Source organism: Rhinichthys klamathensis, unplaced genomic scaffold, assembly GCF_029890125.1.
Source record: "Rhinichthys klamathensis goyatoka isolate OS25496 unplaced genomic scaffold, OSU_Roscu_1.1 h1tg000687l_1, whole genome shotgun sequence".
NCBI classification, from domain to species: Eukaryota; Metazoa; Chordata; class Actinopteri; order Cypriniformes; family Leuciscidae; genus Rhinichthys; species Rhinichthys klamathensis.
The window spans coordinates 1409836-1436776 of NW_026607115.1; the positions used below are offsets into that span (position 1 = coordinate 1409836).

Below are 26941 nucleotides of genomic sequence, written 5' to 3' on the forward strand. Positions count from 1 at the left end.
AAAACTTCATGGGGACTTTAAACCGATAAGAGGTGCATTCACTCATTTGAACATAGTAGGCCTATTTTATAGTAGGCTAAATTTATACCCCAAGTAGTCTCTTTACATTTACTGCTCTCATAAAAATGCAATTACTTGTGTTACACATAGCATTTTAAACCTACATGTAACAGCAAAAAGTATATTTTAGTCAGAATTATTGCTCTCCCTTTCTAACGAGTTCTGTCAAGCTTGACGTGCATACACACACCAGCGCTCATGTGTGTTGTGCAGATTAATGCGTTTCAGCACATATCTTTTTACGGTTATATTGTAATCTGTAAATGTTAGAAAATCCCGCGAGTATCTCCATTTTGCAGAAAGCGAGTCTCCGTTGAACTTCACAAACTGCATTGAATGAGTCAAGCAGAACATTTCATCAATAGCAAGGAAGCGTTGTTTCATAAATGACAGAAATTTCTGACAATGGTGGAGAAAGAGTTAACAACTGCAAAGTGACTGGGGGATGTTTTCAACTAATTTGTATGATATAATTTTTCCTTTTGTGTGTAGTGTGTGTGTGTGCACATGTGTATGGAAGCCCATTGTTGCCGAATTGCATATTATTTAAAAGATTGTGTTTCAGGTATCGTGTTTATTGAGTTATACTGTTTAAGGATGCTTCTAAGGGATACTCTTACTGTGCCTCAAATCGCTCTGGTTTAAACTAAAAGCCGGAAAGTTTTCTCATGCTGAGAGATAAGCAGATGCATGTGTGTGATGAAATAATATATATTCCTACTTCACGCCTTTCTCGACAACATCTTTGAGCTGTGACTGTATTCACAATACAGCACTGCTTCTCAGACATTATTACTGCTTACATAACCAAATGTTCATCAAAGGTCACTTTCCATTAATGTCAATAAGTGGCTCATGGGGGTTCTTCAGCAAGTTTATATAATTGGAAAAAAACATTTGTTTCTGTGGTCTGATTGATGTGACTTGCTAAGTTGAGTCGATATTTACATCCATCAGATTCACATTAACATCTCTTAAAACATTATAGAAACGATATATGCTACTACTATTACATACATGACCTAGGCAGTTATTTTAAAGACTCGTTTCTTTTCTCTTATTTGTGCAGTGGCTCTCTCTACCTATGCAGAGGTATTGAGGATCTCGGAGCCTGAAAAACAAACCATCTATCCACAGCACCTTGTCCAGAAACATCGTAAGTCATCGACATTTCACATCATATTCAAAAAGGCTTCTCATATAAACTTTGGGTTTAAAGATAAACTGGTGATATTGTGTTAAAAAATTTGTTAACAATATGTTCAATGTCATCAGACAACAAATGAGAAAGGAACAATGAGCTGAAAACTAAAATAAATAAAAAAGATAGAGAAGAAGAACATGAAGGAAAGATATTAATCTTTTATCAGTTACACTGTACAAATTGTTTCATGTTATGTTTAAACTTTCATAAAGAAAAGTTTCATAAGAAATGTTAGGTAATGTAGGGTCCAAAGTTTTAAAGTTGAGACACACATACACGCATATTTTAAAAGCTTTTTTGTAAAGTGAAAATAAAAATGTATTTGCAACCGTTATGTTAACAGCATTATATTTCTGTGGTAAGAACAGCTCTTCGTGCTGCGTTGTCATGGGAACATCCCAGGTGAAAATAATGAGGAATTACGTTGTCTTTCGTTGCTCCTTCATCAAGTGCGTTCCACACGGCTATAATGGCACACTAGAGCCCTGCTCACTCCACAGTCCCACTTTCTGCCGTCTGCCCTTCGAAGGGAGAATGGCATAGGGAAGCTCACGAGCAATAAGCACGTCCCAGCCGGGTTCGTCACTTATTTGGTTCCCCTGGAAACATTTCCGTTGTGGTCTGTGTTATTTGCAGCGCGTTTCTGTATTTGGAGCACACGTGTGTTGTGAAACTGATGAAGATGTTTTTTCTATTTGCATGTGATTTTTTCTATTTGCACGCGTTTTTTTCTATTTGCATGTGTTTGCTTCAGTTGCAGCGCGTTGACCTCTCTCGGCCACCGTACGTTTCTGATGAAATAGAACGGTTATGATTTAAATTTGGACACATGCTGCTGTCCCGAGAATTTTCGGTTTCTGTGGTTGCACATCCTGTTCAGGATGAATTGGTTCACGGAAATTGCTCTTCTTTTTAATATGTGGCTCCAGTATTGCTAGCAAAGCATCAAACTGAGCCACTGACATCCTGAAGTAAACCTTGAATCGTTCGGGATAATCCCGCAGCTCCTTGATAAGGAGGAGGAACTCTCATTCCTGTCTATGCAATCTCAGGATTGGATGGACCCAATATTTCCTCTTTTTTCCCCTCTTTTTAATACATACAGTTGGCAACTAGTCATAGTTGGGGGTGTGGTGAGGGCGGAGTCGGCGTGGGGGAAAACACAGCGAACATCGTGTGTATTTGAACGACAAAAATGTCTTATTGCGAGGCATTGACGCCTGCCGACCGGCAACGATACATTGCAAAATTAACCGCAATAGGGTATGATTGCCCTTATTTAATTAATTTAATTTAAAAAAAATAATTTAATTTAATTTAAAAACTGGGTCAATGACCCAACCAAATGGCCGGAGGTGTCGTTTCCAGATATATTCTGTTATCTCCAGGTAAGACATTGCGGTAGCTACCGGTAACATTAGCCTATATGTTGCATACTATAACTCCATAAAACCTTGTCACTTACCAATTGTACGTATGCTTCACTCCAAACTATTAATGCTTTTGTAAAACGGTGATCAGTAAGAAGTTGCCGAGGGACTGTGCTGACAGGTTCACGGCTGGCATCATTATAGCGATTGGCCAACGCATTCTCATCCTTTGGCGTCATATAGGTGACGCCATATGAAATTTCGTCGAAATCTTACGCACATGGCATCCTTTAGCGTCAATATAACACGCACTGTTATGGGTAGGTTTAGGTCTGGGGTAGAGTGCGGTTACGACGCCTTGGGATCTGCGTCTCATATTCACGCTAAACGATGTCATGTGCGTTGGATTTAGACGAGCGTCACCTGTATGACGCCTTGGGTTCTGCGTCTCATATTGATGCTAAAGGATGCCATGTGCGTAAGATTTCAACGAAATGTACAAAGCGTCACATGTATGACGCCAAAGGATGAGAACGGGCTGGATTGGCCTATCAAGCCAATCTTCAGCTGATAACGCTAATGTGAATGAGACATCCCTTATGAAAAACAACCATTGGAATCTTGTAGTATTTTAGGATAAAACATTATAGTAATCCTATAGGAATACTATAGTATTTTGGGACAAACTATAGAAGTACTATAGAGGTATTACAGAACATCACAGAAGTATTATAATGCAAATCTTATAGGATTACTATAGTTCTTTTTAAGGGAAGTAGACAAATCTGGCCCACTGCCTAATACGAGTTTAACACCCACTACTATATCACACACTCATCTACTCACACAGTAATATAAAAAATTACAAGTTCCTGGAGGCTCACACGGTTCTGTGCGTTTATTAGGAAGGATGTAGAACTTCAATTTATAAAAAAAAAAATTATATTGGCAGTACAGAAAACGACACAACAACTCTTCGGCATGATTGTCGAGTGTATTTCAATGAGCTTCAAGGCAATGTTTTCCCCAACGGGCTAAATTCACATGACGTGACGGGGCGTTCCCAGACCAACCGTCTGTATGTTTAAGAGAGAGGACAACAAACATCCTCACTGACTTGAAGAATTTGTATTGTTTTACGATTTTTTTTGCAACAGATTAATTAATACTCATCGGACTCAGTGTGTAAGGTTTCTGTGCGTGACAATTTTTTAGGATAACAAATACGAAAAGAAGCATATGTAAATTTCTGACTTTTTTTCAAAATTTCGCTATAGGACCTTAAGGCTGTCTCAAAACTACAAATGTACACTCTCAGCAAACACAGTATAGTACAATACTCAAAAAAATTGAATTGGAATGCCATAGTACCACTTTGTTTCTGTTTCCTAGTTTCTCTCAAAAAGTGACTGCCATTTCATTTAAAAGTCTGTACCTTCATCTCTTCACTCCTCTTACATCCTGCGGTCCCCTTTCTTTTTGTTCAAGTGTTCTAACAATTTATCCTCTTATTCTTTCCACTACACCAATGCCCTCCACTTTACCCATCTATTCTCCCTCTCCTTTTCCCATTTCTACTCTTCCTACCCATTTCATTTTCTTAAACTCTCTCCTCCTCTCCCCTAATCTCTTTCTACCTGTTCCACTCTTCCTCTCCCTCTCATTTCTCAACTCTCAACCACCTTCCACTCCTCAATTTTTTATAGTTAATGCAATTGTGAAATGCAATTTCCTGACATTACAGAGTTTTGTTTTTTGTTTTTGTAAAGTCAATAAAAGGAGCTACAATTTATTTTTATTTTTTTTAGATATATTGCAATTTTGTTTGGCTGTGTGAACTGTTGTGAACACATTGGAGAATCTCATTGGAAAATATTTTGATAAAATGTGTCATTTCAATTAAATAAATGAAAATCTGTTTAGGACAATTACAAAGTGTTCTGGGGCCGTATTCACAAAGAATTGTATCTTACCACTAGGAGTACTCCTAAATCGCACTAAAATATTTTAGCTAGGAGTTTTCTCTTAAAAGTTATTCACAGCGCCTTTCAGACCTACTCTTAGTAAGGAAAAATGACAACTCCTAAACTAAGAGTGAGTCTTCGTTGCTATGGATGACGTCACTTCTCATGCACGAGCTTCCTCGCAATGATCACGGTGATTGGTTGTTAGATGACAGGGCCATCATGCGGAGCATAACACAGACGCAACAAATCATGGAATTACGACATCTAAATATGTCTGTGTCCTACACAAAATAATAATAGTAATGTCATCGAAATGCATATATAATGACATGTTTGTGCAGGCCCCAGTGAAGTGTAATTCTAAAAAGGCAGAGAGAGAGAAAAGTCGTGAATTAAAATAAATTAAATCAAGGTAGCCTAATACCCCAATGAAAACCGCCACTTGCCTAATAATGAAAAACAACACTTGCATTAACACTTGCTTGGTTAATTGACATCCTATTAGCCTAAATAGACTACTTAAAGCAAGGAAATGTTGCTCTTATTGATGTAATGTAATAGTTGAATGACAGTGGATTATGAAGTCGCCAAAACGTAAAAGAAAGCCCAACTGGACGCAGGATCAGTTACTGCTGCTGAAAAAAAAAAACATAATAAAATTGAAATTCGGTATTGGGATATCAAGCAAAACTAAGCGTGAGAATGGGAGAGTATTTGTTTGCAGATCAATGCCGCATTCCTGCTTGTGTCGCGGACCCCGGACGACTGCGAGAGGCGGTGGTGTGCGCTACGATCCTTTGTGAATAGGTCTTAGTGAGTTAGGAGTCCTCTCGACTTCTTTTAAGCTGTCCCAGACTTAGGTGCTACTTTTAGGGCTAAAATGCTTCGTGAATTACTCTTAGTGAAAAAAATTAGTAGTCCTAAAGTTAGGAGTGACACGCCCATTATTTTTAGGAGTTGCTCCTAAATTCGCCAGTTAGGAGCTACTTTTAGCCTTAAAATTCTTTGTGAATACGGCCCCAGATCACTGAGTTAATTGTTTTGAGAGCAGTAATCTCAGTTTGGAGAAATGTGTCCAATCGATTGAGAGAACCTGTATTAGACATGAAATCTACTTTCTGAATGGTTCCTGAAATTCAGCAATTTCAGAAGTGTAATTTCTGTCATCTTTTATAGGGCCATGTTATTGTATTAACTGTCCATCAGGCCCAAGAATCAGGCGTAACTTCAACAAGAGGAGGAGGCATTGTACTGTCTGATAAGGCAGAGAAATTCCTCATGAGCACATTTTAAAACAAAAAGATGAGGGGAATGTTTCCGGATGTGTAAAACTAGAGCTTTGTGAAGCAGATTTGCACAATTATTGACAATAGACTTTAATTTTGCCAACATCCTGCTCTGCTGCCTCTAGATTTCCTTGTGCTTTATATTAATTCTTCAGCTAAATCATTAAGTCTACTAAAAAGTCCACAGATCTGAGCTGTTCCACTCCACGTCCTCCTCTCTGCTCTCATTCTCTGAGTGCATCAGAAATGAGTCACGTATGTGATTGAACGCAGTACATTAGAGCTCATGAATTTAGCATGCTTTGCTATGCAGAAGCAAGACTGTCTAATCTGAACTTTACTGAGTGATACTCAAGATCTCGTGTTATTTATAGCTCAGGTCAAACCACCACATTGAATGTCGATGATGTCATGGGGCATTACTTCACTGTTGGGTTTTCATTTTGCTAAAAATTAAGAACTGACAGAGTAAAGGCTTACGCTTATGGTACAATAACGTTATCTATTTCACTTGCAGAATGCAAGCTTCTGGAGGGCACACAAGTGTGAAGTCTCTAAGATGCCCTTTTAAATTCCAACCAAATTGTTTATCATCGACTTAAGGAGAAAGCTGTTTGGTACAAACAACTCCTCCACCATGTAATTTTCATGCCCTGAAGAACTTTACCTTTTCAAAGAGATTTTAGATGAATGGCATAACACTCGGAGACTGTAGTTCTTAGCACAAAAACAAATGCTGGGTACCGTGTTTTCTCACACAGACACTGTTCAATAATGTGGCTGAAGAATTTATTTTATTAAGGGTATTGTTTTACTCTATAATGTCCATGGTTATTACCTGGAGCCTTAAAAAAAATAGTTTTTGACGTGATTTTACCTTAAAAAGCCAAATTCATGAGACCACTGGTGGACATTTTTTTGGGTTATTTAACACTTTTCTGAAATGCCATCATGACAAACTGTTTTTGCTCTGTCACCATTCAATACTCAAAAAACAGTGCCTACATATAAATACTGTCAGAAAAGTAGACAATACTAGATTTTGCAGGAGACGCTGGGGAGCAACTTGTAGTACGAGGCAAAGACCGTGATTTTGCCAAGTAGGACGGGTTCCTGGATCAACAATCTTTTTGTCTCTCCTGGAACAGTGATAAATTGTATGCACACCCCTTTAATCTTCCACATTTAACCTCACGTACCTCAAAGACTCTTAATTCTTACAGTCCACTAATATTGCTAACTAATGTTGACATGTACTAAAACTGTTCCCCCATGGATTTCATTCCTTGCCACAATTGGGACGGAAAAATTTTCTAGCAGAAAGGTGGGCGATAACACATAAAATATAATGTACCTTGAGATGGGTAATTTTTCTATTATAAATGATACATCTGATAATATAGTAATTTATATGTAAAGCTGCTTTGAAATGATAATGAAAAGCACTGTATAAACCTGAAACATCCAACTTGGTGAAATCACAGTAAGCCATACAGACAGAGACTGTCTACGTGTCTCATTTCGAAAGCTTCGACCTCCGGAAGACACAGCCTCTGAAATGAGACAGCTTGTGTCTGCCATGTAACCTAGTGATGGTCCATTGAGAGTTTACTACATAGACACTACTGTACATTTAGAGACGTTGAAGCATCACTTCACAAACTCCATCCACGTCTATTGTTGCCCAGAGAGAGAGAGAGAGTTTAAATGATCTAGTGGTTTATTCCCCAAAGGCATTTCATCCAAGAGAGAGAGTGCGAGTGCTTGAGTTGATATTTGAGGTTTTGCTTGCTGATCCATAGAACATACTGCTGGTTCATTCAGTCGTATGAAGAGCTACTGTATCAAGATTTCTATTGTTTAAAACAATATGCAGACATTAGACTTGAGGTAAATGAATGTTGTTAACCTCTGGACAATTTTGCATTCATTTATTTTAAAAAACCGACATCCAATGTATTTTGACAAGATACAAGAACTTGTAGGGAGTGATTATGGTGAAATATTCTGTCGTACACATATAAAAAAAAATTCTAGATCTGCTTTTGTTTTTTTTTGCATGCGAAAAATTTGAGCCAGTTTCAGACTGTTCACACCAAGAACGATAACTGTAAAGATAACGATAACGATAACTATAATGATTAAGGTTGTGCGAGACTTGCCGACTAGTCGATTAAACGATAGTGCTACTGCTAGTCGACTTGGAATATAAGCCTACTATACATTGATTTAACCAATGAAACATCAAAAAGAACTTGGGAATAAACCTAACTCATGCTTGAAAGAAGTGCAGCCTACATTTGGACTGTCTCTGCTTTTTGCAATGTAAGGTTAAATAAAGAGCTGGTTTGTTTGAATATGTACAGTATTTCCTTTACTCAATAAACTCTACATAGAGTGGTGCAAGTATGACGTCACTATATGAGGCCAATCAGCAGTTGATAATGTCAGCTGGTTCCCTTGATAAAAACCCAATAGGATTTTCCCATAGGCTTTTGGATTATCGCTAAAAACAAGCTATTTTCCCAGAATGTTTTTTCCTTGAAAAAAAATTATTCATGCCTTAAAATAGCTTGAATATAACTCTACACCCTTGCCTCATTTACAGTAGTGTGCGCGTTGCTATGAATATGCAAATGAGCCCCGCCTCCACTCACTCACTCAGCTCAGAGATCCACTGGTTGATGATCACACGTTGATTGGTTACAAGGTCGTTTGTGACTTCAGAAACACCAGCGATTTCAAACCGTGTTTTTGAGACTGTCTTTGGTTCACTGCAGTTTTAAGGGGAAAATTCTCAGCAATGCTGTCGACTAATGAATTTGCACATGGTTTGTCTTAAAGCATATTAAAAACACCACATAGACATATAAACAACATTAAAAGCTTGATTTTCACCACAGGGGGACTTTAAGGTTCTGTGTATTTGAGAAGCGGAGAGTTTGCGGATCTCTCAGATTTAATTAAAAATATCTTATTTTGTGTTCGCAAGATGAACGAAGGGCTTGCGGGTTTGGAGTGACATGAGGGTGAGAAATTAATCACAGAATTTAAATTTTTAGGTGAACTATCCCTTTAAGTCACCCTTGACAGGCAATCACAGGCTGGCAAGAGCTCATTTGGATTTCTTCAAATGTCTGTCTTCAGAAACATTGTCTGAGGTGTCATCGGCTGAGAGAGTACGCTAACGCCCGAGAAGCTAATGAGATGTATCTGTCACAGTGGATGATTTGCCTAACTAGACTAATTACTGTGTTTCACCCATACATGATAATGAATTCATTATTTATGTTGTGGCTATTTATGTTTCAATCATCCAATCCAATCTAGAGATGGAGAGTTAGAAGGCTTATTATGAGCATGATGTACAACAACATAAGTGTGAGTGAATGGTTTAAAGAACACAGTCTTAAACTCATAAAGAGGCAGCAAAGCGGTGTGGTAAGACGTGATTTCAGCCCTCTCTCTCTCTCTCTCTCTCTCTCTCTCTCTGTCGATCTCTTGCCCAGGGAGGGCAGACTGTCTGCTGTGATTCTGACCTGTCTCATTGTCTGGCTGACATCTCATTGAGATACAAAAACATGGTTTTCTTCCTAGAGTCTGTTCCTATGGCCTCACACTGACAGGCTGGCGTAGATGTTATTCATATAATGACATTCACAAGCAGACAATAGAAGCGAAGGGTCAAATTATTATTGAGATAGAGGGAAATGCATTGAGGTATGCATCTTGAGGATCTAAATTTGGAATAATGTCGCACCAAACAATTTTATGAAACTGGATGCTTTGTCATGTGGCGGCAGTCATGAAAAGAGTCATTTATTGTACCAAAATACAGAGAGATGAAACCAGAGATCATGTTATATAAGGGCCTCTGGAAAAACCGCTTGCGTAGTGACTGTTGGCTATTCACTCAGTTAATTATAATATTATTAACATATTATAAAATATTTTAAAAGTACATAAAAACAAAAATAACATAACATAACATGACTTCTGGTGCCAAATCATTGCTTAATTGTGAGGAAATTCAAGCTAGTTTTCAACAATCTTCAGCATATTCAGAAGTGACTGTTGCCATCAAATGTTTGATGTTTCAAATAAAAGATTTGCGGCCGTACTTCGACGGGTTTTAAATCAATACTGCTTCGCCACCAATTGCGAGTATGTAATTGAAAAAGATTTGTGCACCTTCATGGATTGGATTAGAATAAGATTTACAGCGATTAACAACTTACCCTGTACCTCACACAAAAGTATTGTATGCTGCATGAGAGCAATGTTTCTTTTCTTAAAAATGTATATTTATTTAAGAATTTAGAGATTGGGGTTGTTGATTATAATGGTATATTGTGCCTATATAATTACTGTCATTCTATGGGCCCTATCATACACCCAGCGCAATGCAGCACCAAGCGTGACGCAAGTGTCTTTTGCTAGTTTCAGCCCGACACAGTTATAATTTTCTCGTCCTGCACCACGTTGTTTAAATTGCAAATGCATTTGCGCCCATTTGTGCGCCCATGGGCTCCTGGTCCTAAAATGAGGTGTGTTCAGCCGCATTGTTGGCTTATGGTACTGAAATAGACTGCAATATTTGTTTTGTTATTTAAAGAGCGCATTAGTAATGTGCGCCTATAGGCGGGTCCACAACACTTTGCTTATTACACACACAGGGACATGCAGCCGCACACAAACTAGCCAAATATTACAAATAAAAGGATTACAATGTAAGAGATTAATATTGTGTACATAATGATATGGTGGAATCTGGCTTGTCCCATAGGTGGTCTGTTTGCGCTTTAACCTCTCTCACACACGCACACACACACAGCTTTAATATCGCGCACGAGCAGATCCATTTTCTCGCTTGAGAAGTGTTCAGACTTTCCGCTTGCAAATTTCGTCATGTAAATAGCGAATCAGCCATGGGGCGAGCGCAACTGGCTTTTAAAGGGAATGGGAGATGACACGTGGTCAATTTTTCTTCTCTTAAAGCTGCCGTCGGCAAAAATTTTTTGATCATATTCAGTGAAATCGACACTATAATCCGACAAAACAACATAAATAAATTGGTTTTAGAAAAAAACCCGAGCTTCTAACTCCACCTGGAGCGTGTTATTTGTTTTGCAAAAATCCACAGCTCCCGGATCATCGGGTCCAATCAACGCAGGGGGGGGGCCATGAGAGTTGTAAACATTCAAAATTTTGCCTAAATCCACTCAATCTGCCAGACTTGCTGACTGCAGCTTTAATTACCTGGGGCGTCTCCAATCGTCACCCAAGCGTCTACAGTCGACACTTGATAATATTTACCTGGGGCTTCTCCAATCGACACCCAAGCGTCTACAGTCGACACTAGATAATATTTACCTGGGGCGTCTCCAATCGACACCCAAGCGTCTACAGTCGCACTTGATAATATTTACCTGGGGCTTCTCCAATCGACACCCAAGCGTCTACAGTCGCACTTGATAATATTTACCTGGGGCGTCTCCAATCGACACCCAAGCGTCTACAGTCAACACTTGATAATATTTACCTGGGGCGTCTCCAATCGACACCCAAGCGTCTACAGTCAACACTTGATAATATTTACCTGGGGCTTCTCCAATCGACACCCAAGCGTCTACAGTCGACACTTGATAATATTTACCTGGGGCGTCTCCAATCGACACCCAAGCGGTTACAGTCGACACTTGATAATATTTACCTGGGGCGTCTCCAATCGACACCCAAGCGTCTACAGTCGACACTTGATAATATTTACCTGGGGCGTCTCCAATCGACACCCAAGCGTCTACAGTCGCACTTGATAATATTTACCTGGGGCGTCTCCAATCGACACCCAAGCGTCTACAGTCGCACTTGATAATATTTACCTGGGGCTTCTCCAATCGACACCCAAGCGTCTACAGTCAACACTTGATAATATTTACCTGGGGCGTCTCCAATCGACACCCAAGCGTCTACAGTCGCACTTGATAATATTTACCTGGGGCTTCTCCAATCGACACCCAAGCGTCTACAGTCGACACTTGATAATATTTACCTGGGGCTTCTCCAATCGACACCCAAGCGTCTACAGTCGACACTTGATAATATTTACCTGGGGCGTCTCCAATCGTCACCCAAGCGTCTACAGTCGACACTTGATAATATTTACCTGGGGCGTCTCCAATCGACACCCAAGCGTCTACAGTCGACACTTGATAATATTTACCTGGGGCGTCTCCAATCGACACCCAAGCGTCTACAGTCGCACTTGATAATATTTACCTGGGGCTTCTCCAATCGACACCCAAGCGTCTACAGTCGCACTTGATAATATTTACCTGGGGCGTCTCCAATCGACACCCATGCATCTACAGTCGACACTTAATAATCTTTATACTCTAGCTCTTCGTCTACAGTCGACAACTGGCTTCGAGTTCGGACGACGTCTCATCCCTTTTCCTATAACACTATCAAAGTGTCTAGTAAGCTTCACTAACTAACATGCTGCGCAGCATTAACCCTCTGGGGTCCAAGGTGTTTTCGGGGTCCTTGAGATGTTTTGGCATGCTCTGACATTTGTGCTTTTTTCAGTTGCTTATAAACATATTAATGGCACAGGTGAAATTACACTCTATATAGCACACACAGGGCTACCATAATATGTTATCAACATGTATGTACATGTTTGTATTTTTGAGAGAATATTGTTTATGCGTGGTTATTGAAAAAACCCAAAAAATAAAGTTTCTAATATAAGGCCACAAATAACATACTAAATATCTGTCCACAAGACTTTTGACTAGTGGATGTTGTCGCCTAGAGTTTTTGCTTCAAATTGATCTGAAAATCATTCTGCCTAATCATTCACATAAAACAATAGATTGTTTTAAATTGTGAAAAACATTTTTTTGTTTGCAAAGGCAATATGCGGATGGGCGGAACGGCCCAACCCCCTCATGAATAATTAGGCAGTTCTCACCTGAGCAGACTGCATACTAATGAGCCTTTCATTCAGGGGTGTCACACAAGAAAGAATGCAAGGACAATATATATATAAATAAATAAATATTTATATATACACACACACACACACACACATATATATATATATATATATATATATATATATATATATATATATATACCGTAATTCCTCAAATAAAGGCCGGGGCCTTTATTTACCTGAACTGCAGATGGTAGCCGGCTTTTATTTGAAGCAGGCTTTTATTAGAGGCAGGCCTTTATTTCTAATTCACGATCCCCGCCCGCCCGCCAGCCAAGTTTCCATGGTGACGCGTCATGCTTGGCACGTGTTCACCACAGCCAAAATAGCGCTGTATGACAGATGTAGCGCTTTTATTTCTAAATATTAACAAACTTGCTTACCATGTCATCAACTATCTTCTATTCTGACTCTCAAATCCGTGTAAGTGAGTTTGTTTTGTCGTTTAAAACCCTTTATAAATGATCTTGATCTGTAACGTGAGATGGGCACCGCAGTTCGGAGATTCCTGTTGTATTTGTTAAGTTACAGCGCGTGAATTCTTCAGTTTCTCCCGAAATACATGAAAGTAAGTGGCCGGTGAACTGGGAGAAGAATAGAGTAAACTTTATAGTTACTTACACTGTGTATCTGATATGAATAAAACACGTCGCCAAATATATTTGAATGGATTGTTATTGCTGCTTCCATAGACACCATTGTGTATTTTACAAACTATAAATTTATTGTTTTGCTATAAATCATATCTATTTAAATGTCTGAAACCTAAAATAAACATGTGGTTAAAAACACTGAATAGTTGTGATATATGACAAGCGCTGGGCGCGTCCGTCTTTGAGTGTACACTCATTTAAAGTGTACCTATTCACACTATTTTTTCCCCGGCCTTAATTTGAGACCGGCCTTTATTTGTCCGCGTTGACCACGCCCCCGGCCACTATCAGAGGCCCGGCGTTTATTTGAATACCGGTCTTTATTTGAGGAATTACGGTATATACAAACAATCAAAATATAAATGAAAGCCAAAAGCACATAGTCACACCTTTTAGCCATCCACATACCATTTTTAGCCATCCACCGCGGTAAAAATAAACCAGTCGCATTTCAAAGTCGTACGAGAAATGACCGCCAGGTGGCGCAAAGGGACATTTAGCAAAACGTAAGTGGGGCTAATGTCTGTAGCCTAAGGATGAAATACTACAAGTTATGGTAATTTCCAAATAAGCCTACAACAAATTGTTGGTCATACAGATAAGATATAATCTTTTAAAACTGTAAAAGGCTAAAGTAGGCCTACACTCACAGGCTAAAGACAAAACGTTTTCTCGCTCATGTGAGAAACAAACGTTTGGGTATTTTTCAGTGAGAAAATTCATAGCCGAGCGGTAGAACTTACGGTTCATCATCAAGATAACACGGGTTCAAATCCTGCACAAACATGGTCTGCTGTAAATTTTATATTTATTATTGCAGAGAGATTTGTCTAGCTCTAAAACTCTGTTACACCATACAGTTTTTTTTTTTGCTTATATTTATAAAATACAATTATCATGCATTTCCATTTTACACTAAGGAACAAAATAGTATCCAACAGAAAGACTTTGCATCTGTATAATAATAGGCTACCAATCGTAATTTCAAAAGCAGTTCTGTGAAAAAAAAAATTATATATAGCCTATATATATAGGCTATATATATATATAGGCTATATATATATTTTTATTTGATTCCAGGCTCTCACGCCACACCCCCGATTTCTCACGCTGAAGTGTCAACCCGGTCGGTCAAATTCCTGAAAGATATAGTTTATCTATAGATCTACCTGTTGAGCCACTCGTGATCGACTAGTTATACCGCAAATTAATTAAAATATCCCGTAATCTATCTAGAGCGAGCGTTTATGCGAGACAGATATTGTGCTCCAAACCGTGCGCGCATGGCAGAGAGGTCTGTTCCCTACAACCTAGAGTTTTTAAAAACATGATTTTAAGTAAAGTGTGATTTGCCAGGGGGGATTGGGATTTCCTTCTGGTCTAAACATCCCTGCTTCTGCTGAATTATTTTAATCCCCACACCCCTCCCTCCACATCTAATCAATGCTATAGGCTACTTCACCAATATCAAATATATAAAATAGAGATATGCAACAGGCACGTTTAAACGACAAACAATAAAATCAAAACCAGCGTTTCAGTTGTTCATTAGTTCCAGTGGCCTTAATGCATGCACGGCTTTCAAAATTTCACAAAGCGTGTTGAGATTATTTTGAATGAAATATTGAAGTTTATAATTAAGTGTTTTGGCACACCACGCCGAGTGGCCCTATGCATTTTTCTAAAGTCGGGTTTTATTTTGGCATGGTGAGTTAGTGCTTGACAAACGCGGCGGCGCGTTCATTTAGATTAATTTATTTTTCTCATTATTACAGCTAAAATAACTTAATAGGTGACTCCGTAATTTTTTGGTCATACAGATAAGAGTAGAGTAGCTTACATCGTTCAAAACTGTAAACTTGTATTCATATTAACGACAAAAACAGTATATCTGTCGTCTCTGTCTCCGGGAACTGCGCGTCACAAAAATGAACCGAAAGCCACTTCAGCTCAGTCACGATAAGAAATCGGCTATGTCTAAAGCCTTTAAATGTCTAAATATTTAGGCTAATAAATGTTATCTGATTATGTAGGCTAATCCATATGAAAACGAGAGGTACAGAGGATCTACTCAAACATGTAATGTAAGCGCTTCCCAATGAGAAAATGACAAGACAATGGTGAAAATCTCGCTCTAATTAAATGTCGGCTAAATCGCCCTGAATTAAATGTAAAAACAGATCAAATAATGTATTTGTCGAAATGTTGCGATATTGTTTCATTTAAGTTCATAATTATTCTATAAATGTTATTTAATTTAGCAGCATTACCACGAAGCACCGTGTTTCGATATTTATTTGAATAATACAAAATAAAAACTTAATTCACAAATTGCATGCCTGGTTGTAAGGATCCAAAGATCCCTGTAGACTTTAATATTGAATTGAACATTTTGTTCATGACAACAAATTAACAAGCGTTTTTTCAGATTATATTTAGTTTTGCTTGGAAAAAGCTGCCCCAAACCAGTTTTATTTCATCAATTATTGAAATAATGAAATATTTAGTAATAAACTTTTATGACAGAAATATCACTAGGCTACATGTAACTTAAATCATTTAATTCCTTCATTATCAACACTGTCTAGAATAGCGATTTAAGTGTGAATTGCTACTTCTCTTTGTGTTAAGTCAGCTTCAGACTCCGATAGCCTGTGGGGGGGGGGGGGGTGGAGGGACAGTTGCTGGACAAAGGTGTTAATGTTCCTCTTTCATATGGAGAGTGTCGGATAGCCAGCCTGATGAGCAGGCAAAATTATTGTAAGGATAAATCTGTGTCCAAATGTAGGCCCCATATCTTATTAAATTATAAATATTGTAGTTTATTTATTGTAGCCTATTTAAAGTTTTTTTCACACAAAATTTCAATTGAAGTTATTGTACGGTGAATTCAACAAGGCATGCTGTGTCTTTGAAGCAACAATTAAAGGCTAAATAATTTTTTCGTGATTTGTATGGCTGACACGCAGCGACATATATTATCAGCTGTATGATGTGTTTTTACCCTGAAATGTTTAATTTCGAGAGAGACCCGGCGCGCGCAGCGAGGGAGACTAAATAAACTTGTTAAAAAGAGATCCAGCGCGAGAGAGGCAAAGAAAAACGCATGTTTTTAATTTAATTATGTTTCTTTGGACAATTTTCGTTTTGTACTGTTTTAATTGTTTAATTTAGCTGTAATTTCTTTGGCAATACAAATTTAAAATGTCGCAAGAATAAGATTAGCCTAGTGTTTCTTATTTTGCATCGCAAAAGAAATAATTACCTGATGCAACCCTGTTTTAAAGTAAAAAAAAACTGTCCCGACACTTTATTTAAACCTTGAAATGTTCGAACTTGGTTTCAAACTTATGTAATTTTAGTGTTCTTTTACATTACACAATAATTTAGCAGACTAAAGACGAGCTTCTTCATTTTCATTTTCTGATGCAATCGGCTGACAATCTTCCTTCATCAGTTTTTGTCGTTTGTGCAGCGGCTGCGGTTCTACAGGAATGTAGCAAATTTATGTTGTAATGATAACTAAACAAAACTCTTGACTTTAAATAAGTAAACAGTTATAAACAGTTACCTATTTAAGCATCAAAGTGGTAAAATATAAACGCTGTAGGCCAACATCGGTTAACAACATGTAGGCCTATGCTACATTGAGATTCGATCTCGGGTCGATTGAAGCTCCTCGAAGCTCGTGTTGTTGCGTTGATCACTGAGCTACCGTCTGTACGCTGTTAAGTTTGTAAAGCCTCATTGATGTAGCCTAAATGTTTTTATTGCAATGTTTTATGTTGAAATGTTTTCATTATTTATTCAATTACATTTCAGTAGCCTAATTTGTGATTATGAATTATTATTGTGATTATGAATTATTTTAACTACGTTTCACTTGTTGAATTCATCTGCTACCAGCTTTCAATCGAATGCAGGGCGGCAGCAGATTACGCATTAGAGAGAATAAACCGGAATAAACGAACACTTTTCAGAGTCTATGATTGTAGCGCCTCTTAGCGGTAAAAGGCAGCAAATACACCACACATTTTACCGCCGCGGTGGAACGGCTGATGTGGGCATTGTCTTGCCTTGCCTCGACATTTGCGTTTGAATAGCGCGCGTCCTCCGTGGGCGTGTCAGATTAACGCGTAATGAAGTGTAATGAGCTGGGAAAAAAAATACTGACAGCACTCTCTTTTCATACAGATTGCATAAACTGAGAATATTTGTTTTTATATAAATTACTTCATTTAAAAGAAGAGAATTCAAGCTTCATAAAGAAAAATCTCTCGTGCCTGTGTGACAAGTATTCGTGGAGTTACAGTTAATCTTAGGACGCGTTTCAGAATGGACTTGACTGACAGAGAGAACGCAGAACTCGCATCATGTTTGTTTTTCTTTATTTGGTGAAAAGCACAACACTTTGTTTTTATTGTGAGTATCCACAAAAAAAATAGAAACTTAACAGGATCTAATGATGTATAACACTTAAATGTAAGATCAAAATCAACCCGAGTATTTTGAGTCTCTTTTGCACTGATAAGAAAAAAAGCGAGCAGATCACGCCGGCGTGATTGCCGACCCCAGAGGGTTAACTAGACAGACTCCAGACAATGCCTTCGAATATGCTTAAATCACGGCCGGAGGATCTCTGACAAATTTCAGAGGGAATTCCACCAGCAAAAATAATACAACAGTTTTTATTAGTGCTGGGCAACGATTACAATTTTTAATCGCGATTAATCGCATGATTTTCTTGCGATTAATCGCATTGTTACGCGCAAACTTTAATAATGAATTCTAAAGTAGTGTGTTACTCACTTTTGATTTAAATGTACTGCTATATACACAATAGTGTAATAACATGTGGTTTGCAAAAACTTTAAACAAATAAGGTGCTTTATACCAGCAGTATTCCCTTTACACAGCAATAAAATATTTATTGTAAATCTCAACTTAAACATTAATGTAATCAAATCAAATATTAAAACAAAGCTATTTGCCACTGCCAGGGCATCACCTTTTATCTAGCTTGTTAAAACGAGTCCAGTTTTCTTGTTTTTTTTCTTAACAGGTATCAACAGGTGTCTTTTAGCAGCAGAAACAGTCTATGTAGTCAGAGGTCATGAGATATAAGTCGACCAACGTTACTTCTCTGATAGTAGCTTAGGTTTGGTCATGCCATGGTTTCCCACGTACACTAAGATTGCATTAAACAGAGGTAAAGCCCAATTTATACTTCTGCGTCGAACTTACGTCGTACCCTGACGTGCACCTCTCCAAAAATGTAACAACGCGTCAATTCTACGCGTACCGCAAGCGCTGTGATTGCTAGAACCGCTCCACGGGTTTCACATGCTCCCTCTGCATGTGTAATTGCGCGTCAACGCGGACAACGACGCAGAAGTAAAACCAACCAACGCGTAGTGTATAGCGTAAGTCCGACACAGAAGTATAAATCAGCCTTTTAGAGTGAGGTGAATTGGTCGAGCACAAGGTGCAGCGACAAGCGGGTGCGTTCTGTGAAACTGTTGCGGTCATGCTCGCTTCACGCGCTCGCCTCACGCACGCGCCCGCCCGTTGCCGAAGTTGAATTGTCTAAAAGGATTTTGATTGTCTATAACTTTTTGTACACGACGCGCAGTACAAATCATTGGAAGAGATCTGATCCTCGGCTCGCTGTTTGTGAGTTTCCAATATTTAAATAGTTATCAGGACATCAACAGAAGGGAATTCACATTGCAGAGCATCCCCGCTAAACTACACGCAGACACATCAGGTAAAGTTATGTATAATTTTAATTTAAGTTAAAAAGACTACAGCTGTGTAGCGCACAGAAGCCGTTGCCATGGTTACTATCCATAGAGCGCCTGTCATTCACTCGCGGAGTGAACCTGCCAAAGCCTCTCCACTGCTGGTTTGGGTGGGTTATTTGCTGGCTGACCAACATCCCACCCCTCCTGTGATCATGGTTTGACTGTAGGCCTTTGTCCTATTCAGAGCCAGTGTGCAACAGACTTTCAAAATAAAAAAAATAAAAAAAACTGCGTTAACGTGCGATAAAAAAATTGTCGGCATTAATTAATAAATGCGTTAACGCGATAATAACGCGTTAACTTGCCCAGCCCTAGTTTTTATAGAATAGGAGCATGGGAAAAATGGCATGATACATTACATAATTTCCCCACAATTTTATTGGTTCTTCATATGCAAACCCTTCTGTTACTAGGTAGGAGCAAACTTAGATCTCAAATCATTAAAAAATGGAAAAGGTTAGAGGTTCAGTTGATGTCATGAGACTATTCTAGACTGTTATATTTTTTATATTGTCTAGCAGTATCTCAGGATTTTCTACTGGTTTCGACACAAAATTGTGAGATTTATGATTAGTTTGATATACAGTTTACTATTTTATTTATTACAAAATCCACCACAACACTCTGGTTGGTTTATTGCACGTAAAGCCCAAAACACACCCATTACTCATTAAGAGAATAGGGACAACCCTTTTAGACCATGCGCCACGTGCGTCGACCATTTTCCCCGTCGTTAAACTAGCAAAAGTGGATTCGGACACGCCCTAACTGCACTTGAGCCGTTCGCTTTAGACCATGCGCTTAGATTGGTAAAATAGGGCTCTACATGTTTCTGCCTGTTGCTTTAGTTATATTTTTGAAAGGGGATATGTTTAGGTTTGGGGATAGGGTTGAGGAATCGAAAATATATCTATAAAATGCTAAAAAGGTAACTATACAAATACATTTTTGATACAAAGGATTTGTAAATATTTCATGTTTCCATAGCTGTGAATATGTAATGTTTGGGGTTTTTTATATAATGGTCAGTACGTCCATATTGTACATTTCAGCATCTATCCAAACATACAGAAAATGCAAATGTTACGTATGCATACCTACATAAACAATGACACCAGGCTGCACAGGCTACAATACTGTGTCTCAAACAAATATTTATTAACTTTAATAAATTAAAATTGCATGTCAGTACAGATACTGTTTGTCAGTAGATGTATATCTGTTGCGAATCATCAGAATCAGAGAGATCCATTTGCAGCTTAATTTATTGAGCAGTATAGTCAAACAGGCAAAGGTCAGAACCAGCAGATACAGCAGTGAAGACAGGGCTGAATCGTAGTACAATACCAGGCAGAAGATCAGGGCAGGCAGCAAACAGTCAAGGTCAAAGAACAAAGTAGAGGTAACGTAGGCAGGTAGCAGACAGGGAGGTATCCAAAACGGGCAGGGTCAACAAAACAATCAGGCAGTCACAGAAATAAATGCTCAGAAATGTTCACAGTAGCAAAACAAGACTTCGCACTGAGAGCTGCGTGCAGTGCAGCTAAAAAGCCTAGTAAATGAGATACAGCTGGGCATGGTGATTAGAATCAGAACCGGGGCTATTGGGAAATGTAGTGTGGTGAGGGAGTCAATATTCAGGCGAGGGTGCCCTCTGATGGCTGGAGAATGAGGTTACAGAGTCTGAGATTGTGACAGAGCCACCTCCCTGCGAGCGACTCCTGGCGTGAGGTGGCTGACGACATCGGGGTCTCCCACGTGGTCGGGGAGCAGGTTTGTTGGGATGGGCGTGATGGAAGTCAGTGATTAGACTGGGGTCCAGAATGTCTGTGGCATTGACCCATGAACGCTCCTCTGGTCCGTATCCATCCCAATCGACCAGGTACTGTAAGGTGCTGCCCCGACGCCTGGAATCTAGGAGTTCCTGGACTCGATAAGCCTCCTCGCCCTCCACTAGAATGGGTTGGGGGCTCTGTTCCTGGGATCTCTCCTCCTCCCTCTCGTTGGGGCCATCAGCAGGTTTGAGCAGTGAGACATGGAAGGTGGGAACAATACGGTAATGGTTAGGCAGGGCCAGACGGAAAGAGACTGGTGTAATTTGTCGTGTTATTTTGAATGGACCCACATACCTGGGACTGAGCTTTTTACAGGGGAGCCGCAAGCGTAAGTCTCGGGTGAATAACCAGACCCATTGGCCCGGGTGGTACACCGGACCTGGACGACGTCGTCGATCGGCTTGTACTCTCTGGCGACGAACGGCTCGTTGAAGATGAGTATGGGCTTGATTCCAAGTTTCTTCACTGCGTTGTAACCAGTCATTCACGACGGGGACGTTCGTGGGTTCTCCTGACCATAGAAAGAGGGGCGGTTGAAACCCCAGCATACACTGGAACGGAGTCATGCCGGTAGAATGTTTCTGAATAGAGTTCTGGGCATACTCGGCCCATACCAAATAGCGGCTCCAGTCCACCTGATGTTGATGACAGTAGGAGCGTAGGAATCGTATGACCTCTTGATTCATGCGTTCTGCCTGCCCGTTTGATTGAGGATGATACCCTGAAGTGAGACTGACGTTGAGCTGAAGGGACTTGAAGAAGGCTAACCAGACTTGAGACGTGAATTGGGGTCCTCTATCAGAGACGATGTCCTCGGGTAGGCCGTAAAATCGGAAGACCAGGTTGCAGAGGTGCTCCGCTGTTTGCAAGGCAGTAGGGAGCTTAGCCAGGGGTATGAGGCGGCAGGCCTTGGAGAACCTGTCCACAATGGTAAGGATGGTGGTGTTACCCTCGGAGATAGGCAGATCGGTGATGAAATCGAGGGCAATATGTGACCATGGGCGTTGTGGAATGGGAAGAGGATGTAACAGACCGGCAGTTAGTTGGCGTGAAGATTTCTGGGTATTGCAGATTTGGCAGTGTCGGACGAAGTCGGTGGTGTCTGGAGCTAAAGAGGGCCACCAGTAGCGATTTTGTAGCAGCTGAATGGTGGTGGTTATACCCGGATGTCCAGAGCTGGGAAGAGCATGAACGTGCTCCAGGACCTGGTTCCGGAGCGTATCGGGGACATAAACCCGGTTGGGTGGACAGGCAGACGGGATCTCTGATCGGGAGTTGATCTGCTCAATCTCGGTTTCAACGTCCCACTGAATGGGAGCGACAATGAGGTCTGGGGCAAGAATTGTCTTGGAATCTTGTGCTGTGGGCTCGTGGTCACATTGACGTGATAAAGCATCTGCCTTGGTGCTCTTGGAACCTGGACGATAGGTGACTGTGAAGTGGAATCGGGTAAAGAACAGTGACCAGCGAGCTTGTCTAGGGTTCAGTCTCTTGGTGGTGCGTTGGTATTCCAGGTTCTTGTGGTCGGTGAAAACGGTAAAGGAGTGATTAGCACCCTCTAACCAATGCCGCCACTCTTCGAAGGCGGCCTTCATGGCTAGAAGTTCTCGATCTCCCACATCGTAATTCCTCTCAGCAGCATTTAGTTTGCGGGAGTGAAACGCACAGGGATATAGTTTGGGTGGTGACCCCTGACGTTGAGAAAGAACAGCTCCCAAACCGGTGTTGGAAGCATCCACTTCTACCACGAATGGTAATTCAGGGTCAGGATGGGTGCTGTGGTGAAACGCTGCTTGAGCTGATTAAAGGCTTGGGTGGCCAACTCATTCCATGGAAGACGATGAGTTCCCTTCTTCACCAGGGATGTGAGTGGGCTTGCCACTGAACTGAAGTTTCTTATGAAGCGGCGATAAAAGTTAGCAAATCCGAGGAAGCGCTGCAGTTCTTTCAGGGTGGTAGGTTGTGGCCATTCTAGGACTGCTCTGACCTTGCCCTCGTCCATGGCGACTCCTTCTGGGCTGATGACGCACCCCAAGAATGTAGTGAAAGTCTGATGAAACTCGCACTTCTCCAGTTTCGCGTATAGCTGGTGCTGGATGAGCCTCTGGAGAATGGCTCGAACATGCTGCACATGGTCAGTCAGGGTGACAGAGTAAATCAAGATGTCGTCGATGTATCCTATAACTGATTTTTGAAGCATGTCTCTGAACACGTCGTTTATGAACTTGACAGTAATGTTATTCAGGGCACGATAGTCAATGCAGGGTCGGAGTCCTCCATCCTTCTTCTGGACAAAGAAGAAACCTGCAGACACCGGAGACGTGGAAGGTCGAATGAAACCCTTTGTGAGTTCCTCCTCAATATATTTCCTCATGGACTCAGATTCAGGTTGGGAGAGAGGAAATATACGACCCTCGGGAAGTGTGTGCTCTGGTAGTAAGTCAATGGTGCAGTCACTGACACGATGAGGTGGGAGTTTAGAGGCATTTATTTTGCTGAAGGCTTCTGATAGATCGTGATATTCGGAAGGAAGATTGTTCGTGCTGGTTCTCCCCACCGGTAAAGTTATCACCCGGACAGGTGATGGAGCGACCTGGACAAGGCATTTGGAGTGGCATGAATCGCTCCAGCGAGAAATTTGATTGGTTCTCCAGGAGATTTGGGGATCATGTTTGCGAAGCCAGGGCAGGCCTAAAATCACAGGTGTGTGTAGAGCGTGGAAGACGTAAAATTGTATGATCTCACGGTGGAGTGCCCCAGTTTGTAGATGGAGTTCCTGGGTGATGTGAGAAACATGACCTGAGCCTAGTGGTCGTCCATCGATGGCCTCGACTGTGAGAGAAGAGGGACAACGAATTAATGAGATGTTATGTTGTTGAGCAAAATCTGCAGATATGAAATTCCCAGCGGCTCCGGAGTCCACTAAAGCAATGGTGGTAATCTGCTGGCCGTTGGCCGTGATCACAACAGGCACGGATACACATGAGTTGGGGTTTAATGCATCGACATTGAGACTCACCGGTCGAGATGCAGTTAGACGTGGTCTGGATGGACAGGCAATACGAAGATGACCATCCTCGCCACATTACAGACACAGGTGACGAAGGATCCTTCGATCTCTCTCCTCTGCAGACAGATGGTAAGTGTTGATTTGCATGGGCTCGGGTTCTTCAGTGCGAGCAGGTATGAGGTGCGAGCAGGAACCTCGTATGAGGTTGTCAATTTGAATGGTGAGGTTTATGAACTGGTCGAGGTCTTTACCCTCATCACGGCAGGCTAACTCGGACTGTAGTTCGTGATTCAAGCCTCTTCGGAAGACCACTTTAAGGGTGTCGTTATTCCAGGAAGTCTGCGCAGCAAGGGTGCGAAAAGTAAGAGCAAATTCAGCTGCAGTAACTTTACGCTGCGTGAGTTCAAGCAGGCGATCGCCAACACCTTTCCCCTCCTTAGAATGTTCGAAGACCTCACGAAAGCGTTGGATAAACACATTGTATGACGGAAATGCAGTTCCATCATCCCTCCACACTGCCGTTATCCAATCCAAAGCCCTCCCAGTGAGTAACGAGCAGACATAGGCGATCTTACCAGCTTTGGTGGAGTACAGTGTGGGTTGTTGTGCAATGAATAGAGAGCATTGGAGAATGAACCCCTTACACTTGTCAGGATCTCCGTTGAACTTTTCTGGATGCGCGAGACGAGGACCCATGGTAGGTGGAATTTCGGCAGGATGGGCAACGGCCGCTGTGGCTTGAGTGGGCGACTGCTCTGATGACGACCTTTGAAGCCCTTGTACTGCTTTGACCAACTCCTCAGTTAAAGAGGTGAGACGACTCAACTGATGGTGATGGGCAGCGAGTTGACCTGCTTGGGCAGAGAAGGCTGCAGTCAAGGTTGATATAGCTGCTGGATCTTGAGGTGGCGAAGTCTTCTGTTGCGAATCATCAGAATCAGAGAGATCCATTTACAGCTTAATTTATTGAGCAGAATAGTCAAACAGTCAAAGGTCAGAACCAGCAGATACAGCAGTGAAGACAGGGCTGAATCGTAGTACAATACCAGGCAGAAGATCAGGGCAGGCAGCAAACAGTCAAGGTCAAAGAACAAAGCAGAGGTAACGTAGGCAGGTAGCAGACAGGGAGATATCCAAAACGGGCAGGGTCAACAAAACAATCAGGCAGTCACTGAAATAAACGCTCAGAAATGTTCACAGTAGCAAAACAAGACTTTGCACTGAGAGCTGCGTGCAGTGCTGCTAAAAAGCCTAGTAAATGAGATACAGCTGGGCATGGTGATTAGAATCAGAACCGGGGCTATTGGCAAATGTAGTGTGGTGAGGGAGTCAATATTCAGGCGAGGGTGCCCTCTGATGGCTGGAGAGTGAGGTTACAGAGTCTGAGATTGTGACAATATACCAGTAACAGTGGCATGTTCGGATCCATTTTATTTTGTGATTTGGCGAGTGTTGGGATGAGAAATCGAGACATGGAGTGTGGAGGTCAGCAACTAGTTTTTAACAACTGGTAAAGGGAGGATTTAGCGTGAAATAACCTCAGATATCAGGAAGATAAGACAGCAGTCAAATTGAATATGGTGGGGCAGAGAAAGGTACACTGTAGGAAATGACAGAATCATTTCCCCCCATTTAACTAGATCTACTTCCCCACAATGTAATTTTCTGAACATTAAGACATGCCAGCAATTAAATCAATGCGTCACAGGACCTTGATCATATTCCACATGTTAATTATAATCTCAAGAGTGTCCCCTATCTCCTTGCAATACTCTCCTTTCAGTTTTTTATACTAAATCTACGAACCACTTGCTGTAGTTTGATAAAGATGGCCGCTTGCAGGCCGCAGACTTCCGGAAGATCCTTTGTCTGCTGAGCAACCACTTTTCACAATCGCCTGATTGATAAAATCAAGCTATGCTCTACGTCTGCATTTAATATCCTGTTTCATTTGGAGGCGCATCTCATTACAGAGGTAAAATAGGTTCAGAATAGTGCGTTTCAATACATGAGAGAAAAACAAGTGGGAAAAAAACTGCCATTGTATGGAAAAGGCTGTGAAGATTTTCTTTGTAAAGATTTTCTCCTTTTGTATTTCACTGAAAAATAACAGTGTATGTGTTTGGAACAATATGAAGGTGAGTAAATAATGATTTATAGGTGTAACTATGCTTTTAATATTGGTAGCCCTTGAAATGAAACATTCCATTCTAAATGTATTATGAGCTCACAATAGCCTCAACGTTTAGAACTAGCATGATTAAGACAGCTGAAACCCCTTCAAACTTTCTGCATCATCGAACGAGGGAAACAGGTAGGAGTTCACAAAACAAAATAATCCAGGGGCACGTAGGTCAAAGCGAGGTCATTAAAATTCTTCCGAATTACCATCTTCCTGAGAAAGCAGTGCATAAACAGAAATGCCAATTGCATTTGTATGTGTGGACTTGTAATGTTCACCGTCTATGAGAACGAGTGACATTGAGATGGAAGTATTCAATGAAGCATGAAATAAGCTTTTCTGGAGAACAGTGCAGGGTTGAGAGGGTGGGGGTGGGAGTGTGGGGTGATCGCTCATGTTATTTCTTAATTAACAACTTGCTGTTCTTAAGCCAAGCTCATAAAATGTGTTCTATTCATCCTTTCCGGCCTTTGCTGCTAATTTCTGCAGATATTAATTTCGATCAGAAATGCTGAGCATCTGGAAAAGAAGCTTTAAAAATTGCTGTACACTCAACATTGTGAATGCAGT

The 26941-nt window shown here is 40.7% G+C and overlaps 1 protein-coding gene across 2 annotated transcripts in view; it reads left to right on the forward strand.

Annotated features, from left to right (window-relative positions):
• The window catches only part of frmpd3 (FERM and PDZ domain containing 3), a 202317-nt gene that overhangs the window by 107600 nt on the left and 67776 nt on the right, over positions 1–26941 (forward strand). For both annotated transcript variants that reach the window (XM_056241966.1, XM_056241970.1), the window contains exon 2: positions 1130–1216. The gene's annotated coding sequence lies outside the window, so the exon portion shown is untranslated. The remainder of the gene's footprint in view (positions 1–1129; positions 1217–26941) is intronic.